Here is a 25,540-nt window from a genome sequence, read left to right on the forward strand (position 1 = left end):
GGACGGACGTATTTCGGGCGGAAGTCCCGGACCGAACTCAGTGCAGGGAGCCGGACTCCTAGCATCATAGTTATGTACGACGCTAGGAGTCCCTGCCTCTCCATGGAACTACTGTCCCGTACTGAAAACATGATTACAGTACGGGACAATTGTCCTGCAGAGAGGCAGGGACTCCTAGCATCGTACATAACTATGATGCTAGGAGCCCGGCTCCCTGCACCGAGTTCGGTCCGGGACTTCCGGCCGAAATACGTCCGTCCATTACGGACGTTAATGTGCTCTTGTGAACCCAGCCTCATTGTTCCAGCCCAGCATGATCCACAGCCACAGTGTGATTGTGCAATGAAAGAAGCTGGGCTGGAACAATGAGAAGTGTATGACGCTGATTGGTCACTGATTGGTCAGTCTCATACACTCCTGTGTGTATTCATTCATTGTTGTTTTTGTTTTTATATGTACACATGTACACTGTATACTATGAAATAGGGAAAGATTAGGGATAGTAAATGTATTTTTATATCTGTATACAATGATATATAATGGTTTCCAAAATGCGATCACATGCATTTACATTCTGAAACTGGGATACACAGCAGTGTATCTACGCACTTGTCTGTAGCTCCGATGTTTCCTTGTTGACATCCGCCAGATCATGTGACTTCCACGGCTGATTCGGTCATGTGACCGCTCAGTTCTGATGTGTCAGCTGGTCAGGCAGTCTACTTGCGGGCTGTGTTTTGTCCCGATCATCGCCTGCGCACGCGCAGGCTTTTGACCTTCTTCATCTTGAACTCTGTGATGTGTCATGCATGTGATGTGATTGGCGTCTCGAATGCCTCGTCACTTGCCTCATCACTTCGGTCAGCTGTAAGTGATGAGGCTACTTACCAGCTGCGTACGCGATTGGTGTTCTATCTGTATAAATTCCTCCTCTTAGCTCTCTGGCACCACCCCCGGACGAAGGCTTTTCCGCCGAAACGCGCGTCGGGTGTGACGCCAGACAGCAGGATAACATACCATGGGTAAGACTCTTACATGTCACTTATACACCTTCCTCTATACCAGTTTGTGGATGGGCTAGGTATTTCTGCCCTATCCCTTATATTTACAACCATCTACTATGATCTAGGACTGTGTATACTAATTGAAATTGACTTGTCAGTCCCCTTCCATGTTATCCTTTTGAGTATAATACCTCTATATTTATACACTGTGATCTATACCTGTCTGGCTTCCAAACATTTCCACACTGTGGCAATCATCCTTGATTTTAATGTGTGATATATGTTTTATGTTCTGTATAAATAAAGATCATTATGTTTATTAGTCAAAGCTGTGTATTGACTCCATTTTTTAGGTTTTTGTTCTTGATATTTTAGGAGTCATAGCTACCTGTTACTTACAGTCATAGGCATCATTGTACGCCCCTCTTTTTCCTTGTCTATACGACATTACTTATGGACATAATTTTAAGGGGAATTTAGGTTGTCCTCCAAATTGGTTGTGTATATTCATTATCTGTTGTTCTTTCAGATTCCAGGAGGTCCACCGACATGGACTTCACAGCCAGGGAAAAGACCTGGCTGACCAAACTCGATTTGGTTTTTAAGGATGATGCCACAGGGGTAGATCCTGACACCAGGGAGAATGTTGCTGCCCTTAAAAACACCTTTAGAACCCTTTTCCACAAACGGGTTAAAACTTGGTGGAATAAGGCCTTTCTCGAAAAATATTTACAACGGGGCCTCCTTCCCAGAGGCCTTCGTATCCAAGTTTTCCCTTCTTTCCCAGTGGATGATGACATGTTTACGTCACGGTGGGAGGATGCTTGTAATATAGGATCCAAAACTTTTATGGAACTCCTGGTCGGTCTAGATAGGAAAGGGCTTGAAACCATAGATGTTGATATCCAATTAATACAAACCCAACTTAAAGACAAAATGAGTAATGAAGATTTTGGAATCTTTTTTCAGTCCCTGGAGCTAGACATGGACAAATGGGAAAAAGAAATACAGGAGGTCAAGAAAAACAAATTTATGCGTGATCAGAATGATGCATCTCTGAACCGTGTATATAGATGGCGTAACCCGAAACCTAAGAATACAATTATATTTAGAACGTCGTCCATGTCGTCGGGTAATTCTACATCAGAATCCAGTGACACATCACAGGGGATGAGAACACGAAGCACCATGGACCCCAGACGATTTAATGAGAATGGTTACAGAGGTCGTCAAAGACGCAAACAAACTGGACGCCATATGGAACCACGCGGTTCTGGAGCCTATAACAGGCAAAGAAGGGTGGACCCATCAGAAAACCTAATGGACAACCCAAGGCTTAAGGTAATTAACCTATCAGAACATACTCTATCAAGTATTGATATAGGGGTCCTGTCTAAGGGGATGACATTTGTGCCCGCCTCACAATTCGATACTTTTACAGCAATAAAGGACCTCCATCTATTTGCCAGGAGTCTCATGTTCAAGAGATGGTACCATAGGAGAGATGACAGTTACAATTTTGAGACACCGGAAGAAATTGAGACATTGCGATGTTTGGAACAACTGCTGAACGAACAAGAAGAATTAACAGCAGGTAGGATTCCGATCTCTATACGTAAACGTTCTACCAGATTTCCACAATTTGCTACATGCCCTCCTATCGAGCTATTCGTTAAATTGGTGACACAGGATTTGGAAAAAATTCCTGTATCCATTAGACATGATAACCTCTCTATAGTTGAACGTAAGAGCCTTAAAAAATTAAGGAATTTACCGGATATTATATACAAACCGGCAGATAAAGGGGGTAATATAGTGGTCTGGCCAAGAAACATGTACGAGAAAGAGGCATATCGGCACTTGAGAAATCCTACCTGCTACAAAAAGCTGACATTCAACCCTCTCTCTTCTTTCAGTGCAGCTTTAATGGATATTCTAAGGGAAGCCTCAGATGATGGTATCATCTCCGCTGAATTGAAGGAATGTTTGACCATACAAGAACCTACAATAGCAAGCCTGTACCTGCTACCTAAGATTCACAAGAATCCTAAAGTACCACCTGGACGCCCCATTATTTCGGGAAGGGGAAATTTATGTGATAATCTTAGTAAGTACATAGATGCTATGCTAAAACCATCAGTTGAGACCCTCCCGTCCTATCTGAGGGACTCTGCGGATCTTATTCAAAAATTAGAGGGTATTCATCTTGACCCTGGGATGCTATTAGCCACCTGTGATGTCGAGTCGTTATATACTAACATCAGACACCAGGATGGTTTGTGTGCAGCGGCATACTTCTTGAGAATGACTGATACAGACCCTGCCAAGATCCAATTTATACTAACTATCTTGGAGTTTGTGTTGACCCATAACTTTTTCACTTTTGGAGGTTCCTTCTACCTACAGCTCCAGGGCACTGCAATGGGGGCAGCATGTGCACCATCATATGCCAACCTATTCCTGGGGCTGTGGGAGAGGGATCTCTTTCTGTCTGACCGGATGTCGTCGGTGAGCAAGGTCGTACTTTGGACCAGATTCATCGACGACATTTTCTTGATATGGCATGGCACAAGGGAGGAGTTTTACTCTTTTGTAACTGAATTGAATTGTAATGAGGTCAACATCAAGTTGACATGGAGAGTAGAAGATCAGGCAATAGATTTTCTGGATGTGCTCATCAAACGTGACAATGATGGGTACATACAGACGGATGTCCATAGAAAAGAAACCGCTGTTAATTCATATTTGCATGCATCCTCGTCTCACCCTAGGCATATGATACGGGCTATTCCAACAGGACAATTCCTTCGAATGAAGAGGCTTTGTTCCACCGAAGAGGACTTTGAAAAACAGGCAGCTATTCTGAGACAGCGTTTTCTGGATAGAGGATACAATATAAAGAATATACGGAAGGCATACAATAGAGCTTGTAAAACAACCCGCTCTAAACTATTGCAGCCTGTAGTCAAGCGATCACTACCCTCACAAATTAGGTATGTGACAACTTACCATGACAGGTGGGGGGAAATGGTGCAATGTTTGTCTAAATACTGGCCCCTACTGAGGACAGACCCAGTCCTTTCGGAATTGTTGCCCCTGAGACCTTCGGTGGCCTCCAGACGAGCGATGAACCTTCGAGACACACTGGTTCACAGTCATTATGGCCCTCCTACAATAAAACCTATTTTTGGTGCAGGTAAACCACGTTGGGGCTGTCGCCCATGCGGACGTTGTATTGCCTGCCCAAACATCATTATGAGTGAGGAGTTCTGGGATTCAAGCAAGGAGATGAAGTATAGAATCACGTGGCCCATTACATGCAACACGAAAGGGGTGATCTACTATGCCCAGTGCCCGTGTCCCTTGATATACATTGGGTTGACTACAAGAGAACTAAAGGTAAGGATACGAGAACATGTGAATGGGATCGAGGCTGCCAGAGGAACGATGCCCGAAATGGTAGATTCATTAAAAACTTTGCCTAGGCACTTCTTTCTCCATCACAGTTGTGATTCTAAGGGCCTGCGTGCCATGGGCATAGACCATACGGAGGTGGGCCTTAGAGGTGGGTCTCTGATGAAGAAACTTCTTCGATTAGAGACCCGTTGGATCTGGAAATTGAAAACCATGCATCCAACAGGCCTTAACGAGAATTTGGGTTTTGCGGCCTTTCTATAACTGGTGTCAGGATCTCTTGTGTGATGCTTTTAGGTGTCGAACAATGACATGATAATTTTAATGTTGTAACTTTTTTATTTTCTTGTCTTTGTTTCTGAATTTTAGGTCCTGTTGACCATTTTTTTGATGATTTATGAGTCTATTTGGAGGCCATTTATGCATTTTAGATGAACATCTGCACTATTACCTTCTCATTAGATGGATGGATATAATTAATAAATATTTTGTGGTTCTTTTCCTTCTTTTTTTCTGTATTATCTGAATTATATATTTAGTTTATAATAATTTATTTTGTTTATATATGTGGTCATGTAGGCATGTCATTAATTTCTCATATATTTTTTCTTTTTATATTGTTGGTTTCATATGCATGGGCGTAGGGGTATATTGCACATTGCACATTTTTTCATGTGTTTTATGTGTTTCATGTATGCATGTGCGTACTATACACACATATATATGCTTTTAACATAAAAATAGGATCTTCCTCGATATATATGTGTGTACCTCTTTTAGTACATCTGGGTTTGTATACACTCATATGTATATATGTGTATATATAGTTTTTCACATTTATTCACATATATTTTTCTAATCACTAGCAACTAAACACACAACATAGAGAATAAATAATGAAAGATCTAATTCTCTTTTATAAATTTCTTCTACGATCTTCACAAACATACACTAATTTAATTTAATTTATTATTCACAATTCACTTTGCACACACTATTTTCATTTTTAATCATATACTTTTGGATATATGGTCGATGTAGCACTATTTTTATATCCACAATATTAATAAATTTTAGTTTTTATAATATAAGTTATGTGCATGTGTTGATATGTATGTGTGTATATTTCTTTATATATGGTTATATATATATATGCATATTTTACCCACATAGTGTAATGATTAATTTATTTTATTGTACATAGTAAATGTGTTTTGTATGTTATGTATTACTTATTTATTTATATATTTCGCAAATGCATTACCTGTCTGTCACATATTTATATATATATGTATATATTTATATATGTATATATCCTTCATATATCTGTGTATTCATTCATTGTTGTTTTTGTTTTTATATGTACACATGTACACTGTATACTATGAAATAGGGAAAGATTAGGGATAGTAAATGTATTTTTATATCTGTATACAATGATATATAATGGTTTCCAAAATGCGATCACATGCATTTACATTCTGAAACTGGGATACACAGCAGTGTATCTACGCACTTGTCTGTAGCTCCGATGTTTCCTTGTTGACATCCGCCAGATCATGTGACTTCCACGGCTGATTCGGTCATGTGACCGCTCAGTTCTGATGTGTCAGCTGGTCAGGCAGTCTACTTGCGGGCTGTGTTTTGTCCCGATCATCGCCTGCGCACGCGCAGGCTTTTGACCTTCTTCATCTTGAACTCTGTGATGTGTCATGCATGTGATGTGATTGGCGTCTCGAATGCCTCGTCACTTGCCTCATCACTTCGGTCAGCTGTAAGTGATGAGGCTACTTACCAGCTGCGTACGCGATTGGTGTTCTATCTGTATAAATTCCTCCTCTTAGCTCTCTGGCACCACCCCCGGACGAAGGCTTTTCCGCCGAAACGCGCGTCGGGTGTGACGCCAGACAGCAGGATAACATACCATGGGTAAGACTCTTACATGTCACTTATACACCTTCCTCTATACCAGTTTGTGGATGGGCTAGGTATTTCTGCCCTATCCCTTATATTTACAACCATCTACTATGATCTAGGACTGTGTATACTAATTGAAATTGACTTGTCAGTCCCCTTCCATGTTATCCTTTTGAGTATAATACCTCTATATTTATACACTGTGATCTATACCTGTCTGGCTTCCAAACATTTCCACACTGTGGCAATCATCCTTGATTTTAATGTGTGATATATGTTTTATGTTCTGTATAAATAAAGATCATTATGTTTATTAGTCAAAGCTGTGTATTGACTCCATTTTTTAGGTTTTGGAACAATGAGAAGTGTATGACGCTGATTGGTCACTGATTGGTCAGCCTCATACACTCCTCTGTACAACGCCCACTTGGTTAAAAGTAAAAACACGCCCAGTTGTCTATTAAGAAACTAATTAGCATAAATCTAAAATTGCTCATAACTTGCTAAAAAAGTATTGTTTTTCTAAATAAAAACCACTGCTGTTATCTACATTCCAGCGCCGACCAGATTATGTAGGAGATAGGGCACTTATAATCTGGTGACAGAGCCTCTTTAATTCAATATATTTCATTTGATTCAATATTCCACTATAATAGTAATGGGCTTTGGAAATGAAACACAGATATGAAGAATCTAGTAAGTCAATCGGCATCTAATGGAAAGGGGGTTTAAAGGAAAACTTGTGTATGTATGTAATAAATATATGTATGTGCAGAATAAAAACAAATTCTATTCTATGTATTGCACATGTAGCATATAATATGTGTGAAAGTACTTTTGAATAAAAGCAATATATGTTGTAACACACTGTACAGAAGAGCAGTATCTTACTTATACTATAGCCTGTAGGTGTCACCCTTCTATTGCATTATTGTGAGGATATGTTACAGTTTTACAATTTATAAATTTGAATTCATATAAAGCAGAGGAGCAATACAAATAACCAAAATTTTCCACTCATTATGAAGCTAAATTTCAATGCATTTTATTTGAAGACTATTTGTATTACGTGACCATTATGAATCCTATTCATTTATAACAGTAATACACAGCTCTGAACATCTGGATCTCTGTGTATCTAGGCAGCAATTGCGTTAAAAATAACAACAGCACAATTATATCAGTTACCGTAGCAACAGATGACTGACCCCCCAAATTGTGCATAGGGGGAGGTCTTAGCCTGAAAACTTCCCCTGGCACCTAATACAGGACTAGTCTAGTGAAGAAGTTAATGGAGTTGATGGGCATATATTTGTTACATTGCTCTAGGGGTCATTTAAGGGTCCCAGCAAGAAGAATTTTCATAGATAATAATAAATAACCCCAAAGTTTGAGCAAAACTAGCAAATTAAAAGGCGCATTGGCTACAAGGCTCCTGAGATTTATTCAGCTCTGAGATAGACAAACAAATAAGTAACTCTGTGTCTTAGACATGGTGAATTATTTATGCGCGCCTTTCCGTGTCACCTGTATAATTTTAATGGACTTATCTGTCTAAAAGGGGTTGTCTGGTTTCGAAAGAACACTTTCAATTACCATATCAGGGCGTTCTGAGTCAATAGTGGTCAGCCCATTATTCAGGATGTCCATCAATTAGCCAGTGTGTAGAGCGGATACAAGGTGGCTCAATGGAAAGAACGGTTCCCTTGCATCCCTAGGGTCCTGGATTCAAATCTGACCATGGATAACATCTGCATAGAGATTGTATGTTTGGGTGTTTCCTTCCACACTGATATTATTGGCTTCTTATAAAATGTACTCTAGTGTGTGTTTGAGATAGGGAAACTATACTAGACAGGGACTGATGACTTCAGTACAGTGCTTCAGAATATGTGGGGACTATATAAGCAATGGGAATTTTTTTTTTGTCTCTGAAGGACCTGACAAATCTGTGCACTACAGGAACAGTCCAATGATTTGAACGGGGAACTTCATTTATCCGGTGGTTGCTCTGTAAGGGATTTAACACTTTCTGCCAGGTTACAGAAAACAGCTGATGGCTAGGAGTCCCAGCAGCGGGATAACCTGTGACTAGCTCATTTAAACTAGTCTGCCACCATGACTTAAACTCAATGTTCAGTGTCATGTTGTTATACTTGGAAATACATTATAGATTGTATAGATAGATGGAAATATCCATCAAACAAATTAACACAATTCAAAGAAAAAAGGCTGAGAAAGTGTCTTCTTATTACTAAGGCCTTATTCACAAGAACGTAGTTCACGGCCGTGATACGCGCGTGAAAATCACGCGCGTCCCACGGACCTATGTAACTCAATGGGGCCGTTCAGACAGTCCGTGATTTTCACGCAGCGTGTGTCTGCTGCATAAAACTCACGACATGTCCTATACTTGGGCGTTTTTCGGGCATCACGCACCCATTGAAGTCAATGGGTGCGTGGAAATCACACGCGGCACACGGAAGCACTTCCATGTGCTGCCCGTGATTCGCGCAACAATTGTTAAAGAAATGAAGGGACAAATGAAATCACCTCCTTCATTTCTGTTTATTAACATAAAAACAGAGTGTCATAACGATGCCATATGTGCGAAAATCACGCAGCCACGCACCACATACTGATGACACAGGGAAATACAACGCACAAAAAATGCTGCGTTTTTGTGCGCGCAAAACACACACGTTCGTGTGAATAAAGCCTAAGGCTGTGTTCACATCTTTGTTAGAAGACTCCGTCGTAGATTCCGCCAAACATTTCGGACAATACAGGGTAGTGCTATTTGGCCGGGTAAAATGACATAAACCCATTAAAGTCAATGTCTTCCATTGTCCATCATTGGGCTACGCCATGTGACGGATCCGGCACTGCCATTATTAGAGTTTTTCTGTTCCTATGACGAAACAGAAAAATGGAATAAACAATGCAGATGTCAACATAGCCTAATCTGAGGAACTGGCTATACTGCACTCCTATTGACAGCTTTCCTTTATCTCACTATCGCACAACAGCTAATGGCTAAGAGAAGAAGGAAAGAATTCATTTGGGAATTGTCAAAGTCTGATGTCTGTGGTGGTGCTTAGTGCAAGGCTAAGATTTGGCATGTCACATTTCAGCTATAAGATGCAGTACAAAACCACAGATACCTATAATTATCAAGAAGATAGATTTTAATATGCCCTTAGAGAGTTTAACACGCTGCTTACTGTCATGAAGAATTGCTTTTACAAAATATGCAGAACGAGTAGGCATTCTTCTCGTCACACTGCTGCAATGCCTGTTGAACATTTTCTATTCAGCTACTCCTAAATGAAACATCTACTTAATAACTTGAACAAAAATCAACAAAAAATCTAATATTGTTTTTTATGTATATGTGGAAACCTCTATGTCTAAAGGTTGGTTTGCTGCAGCCTAGTTTGCAGAATTTATCAGTGAGTTGCTACAACTGGACAATTTTAAGCAGATTTGTCAGATCTCCCTTGCTCTACTCCCCTTTACCTCTCCACACAGAATGATTGACAACTCCTCTTGTATGAGCTTGTATACACGTAGAACTGTCAATCACTCTGTGTGGGAGGGGCAAACAGGACTCACAGGCTTTTTCTATGTCGTTTCTATGTAGTTTATGTGAATCTGTTCTCTATGATTGAAATTGTAAGTTGCAGAAGGGCGGGTGATAAAATGGCGGTGGTTGCAGTTAACTCTTTCTTTACTTTAAAAACTCAGCAAACATACTGGAACATCAATGGCATCCACATTAAAATGGGTTCTTAAGCCGTCCTTATATTATTGACAGAACCAGGTTATAGCCGGTCTCACTGAAACAGTCCAACTGAATGGCCAATGGTTTGGGACAGATTCTGTAATAGCTGATGTCTGTATTTCCCTCTATGTTCATTGCTCCTGAGGATAGAGCACCAATTTCTTATAACTGGAAAACCCCTTGAACTATTCCCTAGTTTGTTCTACCAAATGCATATTATTACAGTATTGATTTACGTCATTGGGGGGAGGAGGGTGAACCATAATGAATAACATTCTGTCCAAGACCAGGGCCAGAAAGTAGACAACACAGCAATTTACAATATTTTCTAATGCGGTCGTACTGATTAAATACACAAGATGGCTTTGAAGTTGTGCATTCTGCATCACCACTGTGCGGCCAAATTCACAATTGTGCAGTCTACATGTGACTTTTTATTTTGATCCGTTTTGTTTTTAAGCAAAATTATAAGTAGAAAGAACAGAAAGCTTTGTACTTTTTGGTGCATTTTTATTATTACGGCGGTGAATATGTAGAGAAACACCACAGTAACACCACCTCAGCGCACAATATATATTTTTATTTATTTAAAAAAAAAAAAAAGAAGGGAACCATGCTATTGTAATGTAAATAAAGCATCAAACAAAAAAAGCTGAAGGGAAAGTTATCAAAATTAGAGAAGGGAATAAGGAAACCAGTTGTCCACAGTAACCAGAGTCCAGCTCTCATTTTCAGAGGATGTTTGAAAAAAAAAAAATGGAAGCCTCAATCTGTTTAGTTGCTATGTCAAGTGCTCCACTTTTCCCCTTCATTTTTAGTATACAGTTATCGAGTCCAGAAACATTTTGACCCCTTTCTGACAATTGACTTAACTGTACTTTATAGCCAGGAAGGGGGAGTATGTAGAGGGCTCAAGGGCTGAACCCGCTGCACATCTAGCGGGTGTAGACTGTATGTTACAGCCGACACTTCACTGTAATGTTCAGGATCGGAGATAACCACTTAGATAGTGACCGCAGCATATAAGCCATCAGAAAGGGGGGGGCTCCCTCAACGCGATTGCGGGCTGACAATGGTTGCCATGCCAACCTGTGGGCCGAATGTAAGCCCCCAGCTTTGCCATCTCTCTGGTCCTTTAAAGCACTGGCAGAGACATGGCTTAATAGGAGCAGGTACAAATTACAATACACTGCAATAAATAAGTATTGCAGTGTATTGTACCAGCAATCAAACTATCACTTGTTCAAATCTCCGAGGGAGACTAAAAATAAATGTAAGAATGAGTTAAAGTTTTTTATAGCACACGATATTGTAGTAAAAAAAAGTTCAAAAGCAAAACTCTTTTCCTATTTTCCCCCTTAAGTAATGCAAAAAAATAAACATAGATATCGCTACATCCGTAAATGTGCGACCTATTTTAATATAACATTATTTAACACGAAGGGGTCAACATCAAAAATAAACAATTTATGGCTTTTGTAAAGCGGGGAGGAAAAAGCAAAAATGAAAAACTCAAAAATGGCTGCGGCAGTGGAGCTTATTGGAATCTGATTTGTTAGCTTCAGGATATTAACATTGTTGTGAACAGCAAAGTAATGAAATGTTATGATACAGCTGGCTTTAAAGAATCCAGCATGATAAAAATCGATCTAATATTGTGACATGTAGAAAATCTATTTTGATAGAAAATTGAAAACCCTACCCCTTGTAAAAAAAAAAAAAAAAAGTTAGCTTCCCTTCACAGTATTTTCTAGCGCCAGCAACATCAGTGTGTCAAAGGTGATAAGGTACCTGAGGGAAATTCCCCAGTTACAGTGGATATAAAAAGTCTACACACCCCTGTTAAAATGCCAGGTTTTTGTCATAACAAAAAATAAGTACAAGATGAGTCATTTCAGAACTTTTTCCACCTTTAATGTGACCAATAATCTGTACAATTCCATTGAAAAACAAAGTGAAATCATTTAGAGGTGAAAAATAAAAATAACAAAACTACAATAATGTGGTTGCATAAGTGTGAACACCCTCTTATAATTGGGGATGTGGTTGTATTCAGAATTAGCCAATCACATTTAAACTCATGTTAAATAATAGTCAGTACACCGCTGCCATTATTTTAAATGATTGTGAGTAACCCCATATAAAAGTTCAGCTGTTTTATTAGGATTTTCCTGACATTTTCATTGTTGCATGTGACAGCAAAAGCCATAGTCCGTAAAGAGCTTACAACACATCAACGGGAACAGATTGTTGAAAGGCATCAGTCAGGAGAAGGGTACCAAAGAATTTCCCAGGCATTAGATATACCATTGAACACAGTGAAGACGGTCATTAAGTTACAACAGTGACATTACCAAGAACTGGACGTCCCTCAAAACTTGATGAAAAGACAAGAAGAAAATTGGTCCGGGAGGCTACCAAGAGGCCTACAGCAACATTAAAGGAGCTGCAGGACTTTTTGGCAGGTACTGGTTATGTGGTGCATGTGACAACAATCTCCCGTATTCTTCATATGTCTGGGCTGTGGGGTAGGGTGGCAAGACGGGAAGCCTTTTCTAACAAAGAAAAACATCCAAGCCCGGCTATGTTTTGCAAAGATCTACATCAAGCCTTCTAAAAGCATGTGGGAAAACGTGTTATGGTCTGATGAGACCAAGGTTGAACTTTTTACCATAACTCCAAAAGGTATGTTTGACGCAAAGCCAACACTGCACATCACCAAAAGAACACCATACCCACAGTGAAGCATGGGGGAGGCAGCATTATGCTTTGGGGCTATTTTTCTGCAGCTGGAACTGGGGCTTTAGTCAAGGTGGAGGGAATTATGAACAGTTCCAAATATCAGTCAATATTGGCACAAAACCTGCAGGTCTCTACTAAAAAGCTGAAGATGAAGAGGAATTTCACCTTTCAGCATGACAGCGACCCAAAGCATACCTCCAAATCAACAAAAGAATGGCTTCACCAGAAGATGATCAAAGTTTCAGATAGGCCCAGCAAGAGCCCAGACCTTAATCCCATTGAAAATCTGTGGGGTGACCTGAAGAGGGCTGTACACAGATGCCTTCGCATTCTGACAGATTTGGAGCGCTTTTGCAAGGAAGAGTGGGCAACAATTGCCAAGTCAAGATGTGCCATGCTGATAGACTTCTACCCAAAAACACTGAATGCTGTCATAAAGTCAATGGGTAATTCAACAAAGTATTAGTCTAAGGGTGTGCATATTTATGCAACCACATTATTTTTATTCTTTATTTATATTTTTCCACCCTAAAAGATTTCAGTTTGTTTTTTAATAAAATTATACAGATTATAGGTGACATTAAAGGTGGAAAAAGTTCTGAAATTATTCATCTTGTACTGGCATTTTAAAAGGGGTGTGTAGACTTTTTATATCCTCTCTACATGCAGAAACAAGAATATTTGCATAAGCAACTGGTGCCAGAGTCACATTTTCGCAGCTGTTCCATGCTGCATCTGAAAAGCTAGTAATACATGCAGTGTTGGGCTCAGTAGGTGTTGGCACCTATCACCATGGTTTCTTCGCTGGTGGGTCCCACATTTATTAACATATATGTGGACAGGTGGGAAGGTGCCTAGTAGGGTATCATGTAAAATCAAGAAAGCAACCTTGCTATACAAATACAAAAGGGTTCACAAAGTGTGGATGACAGATACTGCTTAATTTCATCACAACAAAAATTGCAACTTTTACATTGATTCATGAAACATGATCGACATAAATCCTGATATCACTGAGCCATCTGAGGTCACTGAATCTGAAAGTAATACAAGAGCCTTATGAACCGTCTGAGCTCACTGGACTGGTGATGAAATGGGAGTTATATTTAATAACAGGAGGATTTCTATACTCTGGATGTTGCAGTTTAAAGATACTTAAGTGATTACAAAAGCCTTATGTTCACATTCTGAAATGACCCAACAAAATCAGCTGTTAAAGCCTTCTATAGTTAAACTGCTGGAGAAAAATGGAAAGGATGCAGAACAGTATAATCTAATGCAATCGGTCATTGCAATGTGGGAATTTCTCGACATGAATTGACTCTTCTAGCGTTGGCATTGTTCCTGTTCTTGCTCCAGTATTTTAACACGGGAGTGGTTCTTAGTTATGCCAATGACAAACTCTAAATTTTTTCTGCTGGTATTTTAGACTTGTAGAACTGCTTATTATTAATATCTTTATAAAACTAATAAACTTCTATCTCTCGTCCAGCTTTTGGCACAGTGTCAACAAATGGAAATAAGCCTGATTATGTTATAATAGCAAAATAATGGATGAGGAGTAAAAGATGCGTAGTTCCCATAAGTCAGATATTTAATGGCTTATATTCCAATTCAGCGGACACATAGATGTGATGGATGAGTCCAACTATTTGTGCCATGACATTTTCAGGGCAGCAGACCAGACAAATATCAGAAGACGTGTTTTTCTGTTTGTTTTTTTTATTTTTTTAGGAGACATCACGCATTGCGGCTTTGGAATATGGGCTCCTTTAGTTCAAAAGCTTCCGCACGCTGAGAACTACATTACACTATAGAAACCAGACACCAAATGAAAAGTATCTGACCCTTTACTCAATAAATGCTTATTCGTTTTACGAACTTTCTTTGGTGTATCTTTGCTAATTAAAATCCGAGTAATGTGACTAATTTAGTTGCAAAGACCTTGAAGGAGTCTTTGTCAATTACGGTCTTTAAACCTGGGACAGAATGTTTTGAACTTTTTCAGCACATTAACAACCAATTAGTGAACAATTTCCATTCATCATCTTCACTTAATAATAGGTAATCCCACCAAAAGTATCAAATTCCCTGTTACGTTGCCAGCATAGTTAGGGCTATAGTGCAACCACCGTGCTGCTATTTTACATCGTGATAAGAGATTCAAGAGATCCACAGTTGTATAGTATATTAATGGTGACAACCAGCCAGTGAGCATGTTACATTTGTGAATTTTTGATGCTTTTATTTCCTTAATTAAAAACAATTAACCCCATAATGATCAGGCCATTTTGTGCGTTAATGACCAATTATTTTTTGTTTTTCCACGGTCACATTTCAAGAGTCATAACTTTTTTTTTATTACGTCGCATAGCCGTATAAGGGATTGTTTTTCGCGGGACGAGCTGTATTTTTCAATTGCATCATTTTTGGGTGCATATAATATATTGATTAACTTTTATTAACTTTATTTTAGCAAAAAATTGAAAATAAACAGCTATTCCAGGAAAAAAGTGGTTTTATTTTTATTGTTTTACATGGCCTTGGTTAGGCCCCCGGATTCCATGGAAACCCGACGGCACCCCTTGATTTCTTTGCGGGGGCGCCGATGGGGTGACAGAGGGAGCTCCTTCCCTCTGTCAAACACCTTAGAAGCCGCTGTCACTTTTGACAGTGGCATCTAATGGGTTAAACTGCCGAAATCGTAGCGCGCTTCGATTCCGGAAGTTGTGGCAGGAGCCAGGCTGTGTATAACAGCCGAGCTCCTGCCGCTGATTGCGTGGGTACACTGGTAGTACCCACCCGATCAGAGCGACGCATATATGCGGGAACTAACACTTACTGGTGACGGATATATCCATCGCTCGTCGTTAAGGGGTTAAAACATTTTTATCTATGAGCAAGATACACTATATGGACAAAAGTATTGAGACACACCTCTTATTTCTTGAATTCAGGTATTTCATTCAGTCCCAATGCCGCAGCTGTATAAAATCATGCACCTGGCCATGCAGTCTACCTTTACAAACATTTGTGAAATAACGGGTTGTTCTAAAGAGCTCACTGCATTCCAGCGTGGTTCTGTAATAGGATGCCTCCATTGCAACAAGTCAGTTCGTGAAATTTCTTCCCTCCTACATATTCCACGTACAACTGTGAGTGGTATTATTGCAAAGTGGAAGCGTTTAGGAAACACAGCAACTCAGAAGTGGAAGACCACGTAAAGGTACAGAGTGGGGTCGCCGAGTCCTGAGGCGCATAGTGCATAAAAGTCGCCAATGCTCTGCCGACTCAGTAACTGCAGAGCTCCAAACTCTCTGGCATTGACATCAGCACAAAAACTGTGGGTTTCCATGGCCGAGCAGCTGCATGCAAGCCTTAGAGCACAAAGCACAGTGCCAAGCATTGAATGGAGTGGTGTAAAGCATGCCAGCACTGGTCTCTGGAGCAGTAGAAACGTGTTCTGTGGAGTGATGAGTCACGTTTCTCTATCTGGCAGTCTGATGGCTTAGTCTGGGTTTGGCAAATACCAGGAGACCGTGAACTGCCTGACTGCATTGTGCCAACTGTAAAGTTTGGTAGAGATGGCAAAATGCTATGGGGCTATATTTCAGGGGTTGGCCTAGGCCCCTTAGTTCAAGTGATGGGAAATCTTAATGCTTGAGCATACCAAGACATTTTAGTCAATTATATACTGCCAACTTTGTGGGAACAGTTTGGGGAAGGCTCTTTTCTATTCCAGCATGACTGTGCCCCAGTGCATAAAGCAAGGTCCATAAAGGCACGGTTGGGTGAGTTTTGTGTGGAAGAACTTGACTGGCCCACACAGAGCCCTGACCTCACTCCGATCGAACACCTTTGGAATGAACTAAAATGGAAATTGTGAGCCAGGCCAACTTGTCAAACATCCGTGTCTGACCTCACAAATGCTCTGGATGAATGAACAAAAATTCCCATGCTCTCCAAAATCTCGTAGAAAGCCTTCCCAGAAGAATATAAGCTTTTATTTTTTTTTTTTAAAAGGCAATTTTATTAAGACCTTATAACAAACAGAGGTACAAGTACAGAGGTGAAAAAGCCTGCATAATATATAGAGGAGAGAAAACAATAGTACCAATGTAGAAGGTACTAGTAATAAAGGCTCCTGTAAGTGTAATGTCTAGATATTCCAATACTTTTGTCCATATAGTATATGTATTTGCAAACATAGAATCCTCAATGCTTGACCAGAAATGTAAAAAATAAATTAAAAAAATTCATATATAAGTGCTAGTCATCAAACTTAACATTAATCAAATAAACATCTATTTCAATCAGTTACATCTTACCAAACATTTAGCATTCTAACTGAAGTTCTTGTAGATATTTAAGTGAAATGTAAACACACAACTTCTGTAACTCTTGAATGGCATGAATGGTTTGTATGATATATTCGCTGACCTTACAGTAAGGGTATGTTCACAAGGCCTATTTTTGGCCGTTTTTCGGGCCGTAAACGCCTGAAAAACGGTCGAAAAATCGGAAACAGAACGCCTCCAAACATCTGCCCATTGATTTCAATGGGAAAACGGCGTTCTGCTCAGACAGAGCGTTTTTCGCTGCGTTTTTTATGTGTAAAAAAAGCCAGCGAAAAAGAAGTGCAGGTCACGTGTGACGTTTTTGGAGCCGTTTTTCATTGACTCCATTGAAAAAAGTGCAAAAAACGGGCGTAACAAACGCCGCAAAAAAACACCGCGAAAATTGCGAGTGGCTTAAAGAGGCTCTGTCACCAGATTATAAGTGCCCTATCTCCTACATAATGTGATTGGCTCTGTAATGTAGATAACAGCAGTGGTTTTTATTTTGAAAAATGATCATTTTTGAGCCAGTTATGAGCAATTTTAGATTTAGTTTCTTAACGCCCAACTGGGCGTGTTTTTACTTTTGACCAAGTGGGTGTTGTAAAGAAGTGTATGACGCTGACCAATCAGTGACCAATCAGCCTCATACACTTCTCATTGTTCCAGCCCAGCATGATCCACAGCACAGTGAGATTGTGCAGTGAAAGAAGCTGGGCTGGAACAATGAGAAGTGTATGTCACTGATTGGTCACTGATTGGTCAGCGTCATACACTTCTTTACAACACCCACTTGGTCAAAAGTAAAAACACGCCCAGTTGGGCGTTAAGAAACGAAATCTAAAATTGCTCATAACTTGCTCAAAAATGATCGTTTTTCAAAATAAAAACCACTGCTGTTATCTACATTACAGCGCCAATCAGATTATGTAGGAGATAGGGCACTTATAATCTGGTGACAGAGCCTCTTTTAAAAAAACGTCTGAAAATCAGGAGCTGTTTTCCCTTGAAAACAGCTCCGTATTTTCAGTCGTTTTTGCTCACTGCGTGTGAACATACCCTTATACTCTTCCCACATGAAGTTAATATACTTAAAATCTGTCGACCGTACTGGCCAGTTCACCAAAGACCCTGCTCTGGCTCCTTGTCACTGCACTAAATAGTTTTTGATTAGAAGTATTCCTGGATGGTTGTCCTATGTCATGAAGAAATTTTAATCCACAATCGATGGCATGACATTGTAAAATAGAATGGTAACCTTTACAGAACACATCAGGCACTCCTCCAGCATTTTTTTTTTTACTTCTCGCATACAGTACCTCAACCTTATACTCATCATTCCATAATAGTCATTCACCATCAAAATTTATATTCATTCTTTTATTTGGTTTTATGTTTTCTGTAATGCCAGCATCCCGAAATTACCTTTTTTTTACCATTGAAGGTGATTTAGGTATTTGGCTTGTACTCTTTCAGAAAGCCGTGAACTCAGGACCTTTACTGCAGACTCTGACGTATCTTCTTGAGTAGTTGGCATCTAGTCCTTCCACTTCTGCCCTATTCTTGTTAAAGCAATAGTGAGCAACTTTGTATGACATATTCAATATGACTCATGGAGTAATGTTTATTAAAAACAATACACTAACAAGTTTCCTTTTTGACAATTATTTACACCTGAATTGAATGTACGAAATGCTAGTACACTAAATAGTTTGAAAATGGGACTTCTGACAGAATTTAGTCACCTCAAGCAGCAGCGGTATTTCAAAAAGTATCAATATAAATATCGTAGTGATTCCAAGTGTTTGTTTGTATGTAGTGGATATGTGGTAGTGCTAAGACGTAAGGTAATCCAATGCTTTTCCTCCAGGTTCAGAAAAGTAAGGTTGGACTTAAACATTGGACAGCCGTTATTCTTAGATGGCACTTTTATTTCAAGCGTTTCCATCTAAAGAATGACGGATCTAATTAACTGGACCACTCATGAAGTAGTAAAAGTATGGTCATAACAAAGAGCAGATGAATATATAACACACCTGCATAAAATTTCCCAGCTTGATGTGATGCCAATTGTACTTGCATAGATGAGTCTGCTTATATTGCAATGATTATTCCTATGTCCAATTAACTTCTCACCTCTTTTCAACTTCCTTCAGCGTCTTAACCCGGTCTTACGTTTTTAAATAATACTAGTTTTTGAAAAATACATCAGACATAGAAAATTTACCGAATATACCCAAATATACAGGTATAAAATCCCTGTTTTGTGATATTTTCACGTGGTTCTTTATCGAACATTGTCAACTACACATGTACAGTTATTATTATTTGGACATGCTGGCAAATGCAGCTCTGGAATGATGAATGCATGCTGCTATTTAAAGTTTATCAGCAGGGTGCAGTGAAGCCAGCAAAAATAAGTATTGATGGCCTCTCCTGGGGTTTACATTTCAGAAACATTTTTGCTATGAACCTGCAGAGATATTGTCAATCAATAGGATAATGGGCAAACATCCCATTCAGTCCTTAAAGGGAACCTGTCACCAGCATTTCACCCATTAAACCAGCAATACCTGGTGGTAGTGGGTGAAAAATCATTTCTATATAACCTATAATTGTCTTCTTAATCGGCTCTGTAGCTTTAGTATTCAGTTTTTTAGTGTTCCCACACCGTATGCTAATGAGAATAAAAGAGTCAAATCTTTGTTTGAAAAGAGTCAAATCTTCGTTTGGAAAGAGTCATATCTTCATTCCTCACGTCTGTCCGAGTTTACCCGGCCTCCTTACTTTTGATTGACAGCTCCTCGCCTTCCCCCAGCACACAAAATCATGCGCTTGTGCATTGATGTCCTCTTCTGGTGTGTGCGCACAAAGGGACTCCGGATTATTACGATAAAAGGCGCAAAATGTATGCAGACTGTTATTTACAGTAGGAGAAGGAGTTTAGCAGAGGGGATAACGCTAATGAACTTTTTATAGCAGCGGCCAGTGAGGGATAAGTAAAGTTCAATAGGTGAAATGCTGGTGACAGGTTCCCTTTAAATCTTGATCTGGTCATGCACTTTATGGCCAAAGTCAGTCATGAACAATAATCACATCACAAGCTTTGTGGTTTGTTATGGCACTTTCTGTGGTAGGATTCGGACTGTATATTTGAAAAATGACTGGGCATACAAAGGGCAGACAGCCACAAGCAAATTTGCTTAGTGCGTCAAAATTATAGGATGACTTCCAACATAGATGAATAACTGAGTGCAGATCTTCAAAAAGAGTGCCTTTAATAACCTCTGAAATAACTAGCAAATTACACCGGACATCTTAGGCTTGGACATTATAGATTTAGAATGAAAGACTCAGGTAATTTGGAAAACCTCCAAGAACAATGCTGGGAAATAAATATGTCTGCATTCCAGTTAAGGGCCATAAGTTTAACTTTAAATTTCCTTAGGTCATGGTGACTTATCTATGAGTTATGTTATATGGTTTGTAGTCTAGTACTAAACGCAAACACACTTATTTAAGTAGGAGGACATGGTGGCGTCTGACCAGTATCCAGTAAAGTTGTACTGACTTAGTAGAATAGAGATGTTGTAACATGGAAGCTGATGGAATATAATATAAGAGATAAAATAAAAAAGGTAGTATGGCAGCAAGATAGGCTATCCATATCCAGTCTATGTTTTAGGAGCATGAATAAAAAAACATTTACAGATGTAAAATACCTAAAATTTTCAAAAATGCTCTAGCCGAGATAAGATAGTAATGTCAGAAGCAATAGAATTAAAGTGGATGGATGAGATAATGGGCTGTCACTACAGAGCTCCAACTAAAAAGACCACTGGAAATTAATAGAATATGGGATAACCCCTCACAAACATTTAATTACAATATTGATTACCTATGTTAATCTACCCTATATCATGCAAAAATTCCCAAGAGTAAAGCTACCTTGTTTTTTGTCAGCATCTTCCCACAATACAACTGTTGCAGCTGTCAGGTCATGATGACTTTATATGCTATTTCACAGATACTAGTCAGAAGGTCATGTATAGACCCAAGACATAAATGCTGACATAGTGGAGTCATCTGATCAGTAACCAAGCCAGTAATGATATAAATGAGAATACAATGAAAAATAAAAGTTTTCTTAAATGTCTTCATAGTCTGACACTGATGAAGACCAATGTCGCTATGACCAATGTGGTCATTTAAAAAGGGTTAAAGTGTCAACACAGTAAAACATATATATCAACCCATACACAATGACAGAAGCACAATATAATGATAATCGAATATTCTATAGATTACTCGGAAACTACAGTAATATTATGATGACTCAAAACAAAGGTTGAAAAATATAGTTTGAATTTTAAATAATAATTGTTTCCTTTAGTCGATGATCAAACAATTACACAGTGGAGTTACTTTATCATGACCACCAGCTAATATCCAGAGTAACCGCCGTGTGCAGCACAGACAGCAGCTAGACGGGCTGGGAGTGACTCTATAAAGTGCTGGTACAGTAGGTTGTCTCAGGTCTTTGGAGCCATGCTGACTGCAGTGCATCCCACATTTGCTGGAGGGTGCGTGGTGGAGGATCAATAGAACGAACAAGACGATCGAGGTGGTCAAACAGATGCTCAATTGAATTAAAATCTGGTGAATTAGGGGGCCAGGGAAGTACAGGGTGGGCCATTTATATGGATACACCTAAATAAAATGGGAATGGTTGGTGATATTAACTTCCTGTTTGTGGCACATTAGTATATGGGGGGGGGGAAACTTTTCAAGCTGGGTGTTGACCATGGCGGCCATTTTGAAGTCGGCCATTTTGTATCCAACTTTAGTTTTTTCAATGGGAAGAAGGTCATGTGACACATCAAACTTATCGAGAATTTCACAAGAAAAACAATGGTGTGCTTAGTTTTAACGTTACTTTATTCTTTCATGAGTTATTTACAAGTTTCTGACCACTTATAAAATGTGTTCAAAGTGCTGCCCATTGTGTTGGATTGTCAATGCAACCCTCTTCTCCCACTCTTCACACACTGATAGCAACACCGCAGAAGAAATGCCTCCCAATCTGACCCCCTTAGACTTTTATCTTTGGGGTCATCTGAAGGCAATTGTCTATGCTGTGAAGATACGAGATGTGCAGCAAGTGAAACTACGGATACTGGAAGCCTGTGCTAGCATTTCTTCTGCGGTGTTGCTATCAGTGTGTGAAGAGTGGGAGAAGAGGGTTGCATTGACAATCCAACACAATGGGCAGCACTTTGAACACATTTTATAAGTGGTCAGAAACGTGTAAATAACTCATGAAAGAATAAAGTAACGTTAAAACCAAGCACACCATTGTTTTTCTTGTGAAATTCTCGATAAGTTTGACCCTCTTCCCATTGAAAAAACTAAAGTTGGATACAAAATGGCCAACTTCAAAATGGCCGCCATGGTCAACACCCAGCTTGAAAAGTTTCCCCCCCTCCCATATACTAATGTGCCACAAACAGGAAGTTAATATCACCAACCATTCCCATTTTATTTAGGTGTATCCTTATAAATGGCCCACCCTGTACTTAGAAGTCTTGGTCGTGCTCTTCCAACCATTGTCGGACATTTCTAGCCGTGGGACATGTCGCATTGTCTTGCTGGAAGATTCCATCCGCCCCAGGGAAGACAAAGAGCACGTATGGGTGGACATGATCTGCAACGATGGATTCATACCCAAATCGGTTCAGAGTGCCTTCCATATGGATGAGTGGGCCCAGAGAATGCCATGAAAAAATTCCCCAGACCATAACGCTGCCGCCTCAGCTTGTGTTCTTCCAGCAATGGTTGCAGGGTGTTTGTTCTCTCATGTTTCTCACCTGACACGCTAACGTCCATCCGTTTGATGAAGCAGGAAATGTGACTCATCGGAGAAGGCAACCCTTTGCCAATCATCGGTGGTCAAATTCCGATATTGCCGTGCAAATTGAAGCCTTTTTTTCCAATGCACCTTTGCTAGCATTGGAACAGTGACCATCCGTCTGCTTTGTAGCTCCATACGCAGTAGGGTTCGCTGAACTGTTTTAGACACACGTCTGGTAGCCCCCTGGTTGATTTTCACTGTAAGCTGCTCCACTCTAGCGCGTCGATCGTTCCTCGCGCACCTTTGTAGGTGACGTTCACCTCTCACATCAATGGCACGTGGTACTCCGCAGTTTCCATGTTGGTTTTTCCCAATGGTGCCCTTTGACCACTTACGACACACTTTCAGTCCGCAAACTGCACTGTTTGAGAAATACTGCCACGCTTGGCCCGAAAGCCAATGATCATCCCTTTTTGCAACTCTGATAAATCTCCCCTTTTACCCATGGCAACATTGAGTGATATGTGTTCAGACAGTCTATCGCACACCTTATATACCCACCAAGCCAGCCCACAATACTTAACTTCCTTCATGGGCTATGCACTACCGATGTCGAAAGTAGGAGGTCGTCATAATAATGTGACTGTGTATATGTGATTGTATTATAAAGTTCAAATATATTTGTAGAAATCATTCCCAAAATATCCTTTATACAAGCACAAATATATAGCAAAAAATAGCTTTTATGTGTATGTGTGCCTTAATAAATTAATAAAAAATACACTCTTTGTAATGGTATTGTATACATAGTGTGAAGTCATTTAACAAAAAACAGAGAACTGCATTAACTCTGCACTTAGGAAATTGCACTGCTTGGTACTATATATGGTATACTGCACATCCAATAACTGAAACATTTCTCAGCGATCAGAATCACCTAGGTGGCAACGTGCCAACACCTTGACCTAATTTCCAGCAATCACCTGGTGCTTGACCATCTGTTGTCAATGTTATGGCCCATTACCTTCAAGAATACTTATGCAAGCAGGTTTTTTATCAGCACAATCTGGGAGACAATGCACCAAATGCACCATATGAGCCAGTTGGCTGCTAAATTCATTTGTACTGCAAAAAAAGGAAAGTATTACTTTCCAGTGGGCCCAGGGTTAATGAACAGAACCTGTATTGCAGTAATAGCTAAGAGATGACAAATATCACTTTGGAGGACAGTGTGCAATGACAAATGCATAATATAGAGGAATAAATTATAACGAGCCAATTTCTCTAAATATGTTGGGCTGCTGGTTGCCCCACCCACTTCTGCTAAGCCCCACCCACCTTTTAGAAAAGTGCCGAGAGCTGCGCAAAAGAGGCGTGCACCAGATGTTCATAAAATTCAGTGCAATAAAAGCCAATCATGAATCGTCAGACTATGCTCTCCTTTATAAAAGTTGAATGTATTCATGAGGGGAGCGCTCCCCCTGACGCCATCGGTGGTGATTAACAGCTTACTGCTGTGTATCTGCATGCACAGCAGCCCGTCAATCACTGTGAGGAGGCCGGTGTATTCTTTCTCAAGTAAGTCAAAACGGCACGAAAAAATATTGTGATGTTCGACTTACAGGAGCAATTTAAAAAAAAAAAAAGGGCAGTATGGTCTATATAGGGCAGAATAGCCTGATGACAGATCCACTTGAATTATTTATGGTGGAAATGTTGGACTATTAGCAGAAAAAGAATCATTTTTAATGGCAAACTGAACCTGCTGATAATATCTAGGGTCTTACGTTTGTCTGGGTTGGCACAGAATTCTGGGGTCTAATTAAGTCTGGTTACTGGAAGCATGATACCAGGGGAATTTTTATTTGAAAGTGCATGCATATTGGGTGGCGCTGAGGTTGTAAAGCTGAGCAGGTAGGATACTAGGTGAACTAAAAAAAAATCTAAACTTCCCATGTCTGGTCCATTTTATGCACACTACTCATGATTCAAATGCATCAGGTTGGGTTAGTTTGGGGACATGGTCTATATATTGAGGCTTTAGTCATGGGACTACAGATTTTTATTTCACACCCACCCACCACATTTTCCTTTAAGGGAACCGGTCACGTTGGAAAAACAGTCTAATCTGCGGGCAGCATGTTGAACTAGCTATATATATAGTTTTGTGGGAAAAGATTCTGTAAAACTTGTAATCTATTACAAATCTCTGCTCATTCTGGGCTTAGGAGTCTTGTGGGCGGTACTAAACAGTGATTGACAGCCTTCCCTGAATAAGTGTGCATACAGAGATAGCTGTGAATTATTGATTAGGACCGCCCACTGGACGCCTAAGCCCAGAATGAGCAGAGGTTTAGATCAATAAATTACAAGTTCTACTGAATGTTTTTCCACATAACTGCCGGCGCATCAGATTGCATTTTTTTTTATACTGTACATTTTTATCGTGTAAAATGCTTCAGACGTTAACATAAATATATAAAGTGACTTG

At 39.7% G+C, this 25,540-nt stretch overlaps 1 protein-coding gene across 8 annotated transcripts in view; it reads right to left on the minus strand.

Annotated features, from left to right (window-relative positions):
• Positions 1 to 25,540, minus strand: part of IL1RAP (interleukin 1 receptor accessory protein) — a 191,342-nt gene that overhangs the window by 47,361 nt on the left and 118,441 nt on the right. The window lies entirely within an intron of this gene.

Source organism: Rhinoderma darwinii, chromosome 4, assembly GCF_050947455.1.
Source record: "Rhinoderma darwinii isolate aRhiDar2 chromosome 4, aRhiDar2.hap1, whole genome shotgun sequence".
Classification (NCBI taxonomy): domain Eukaryota; kingdom Metazoa; phylum Chordata; class Amphibia; order Anura; family Rhinodermatidae; genus Rhinoderma; species Rhinoderma darwinii.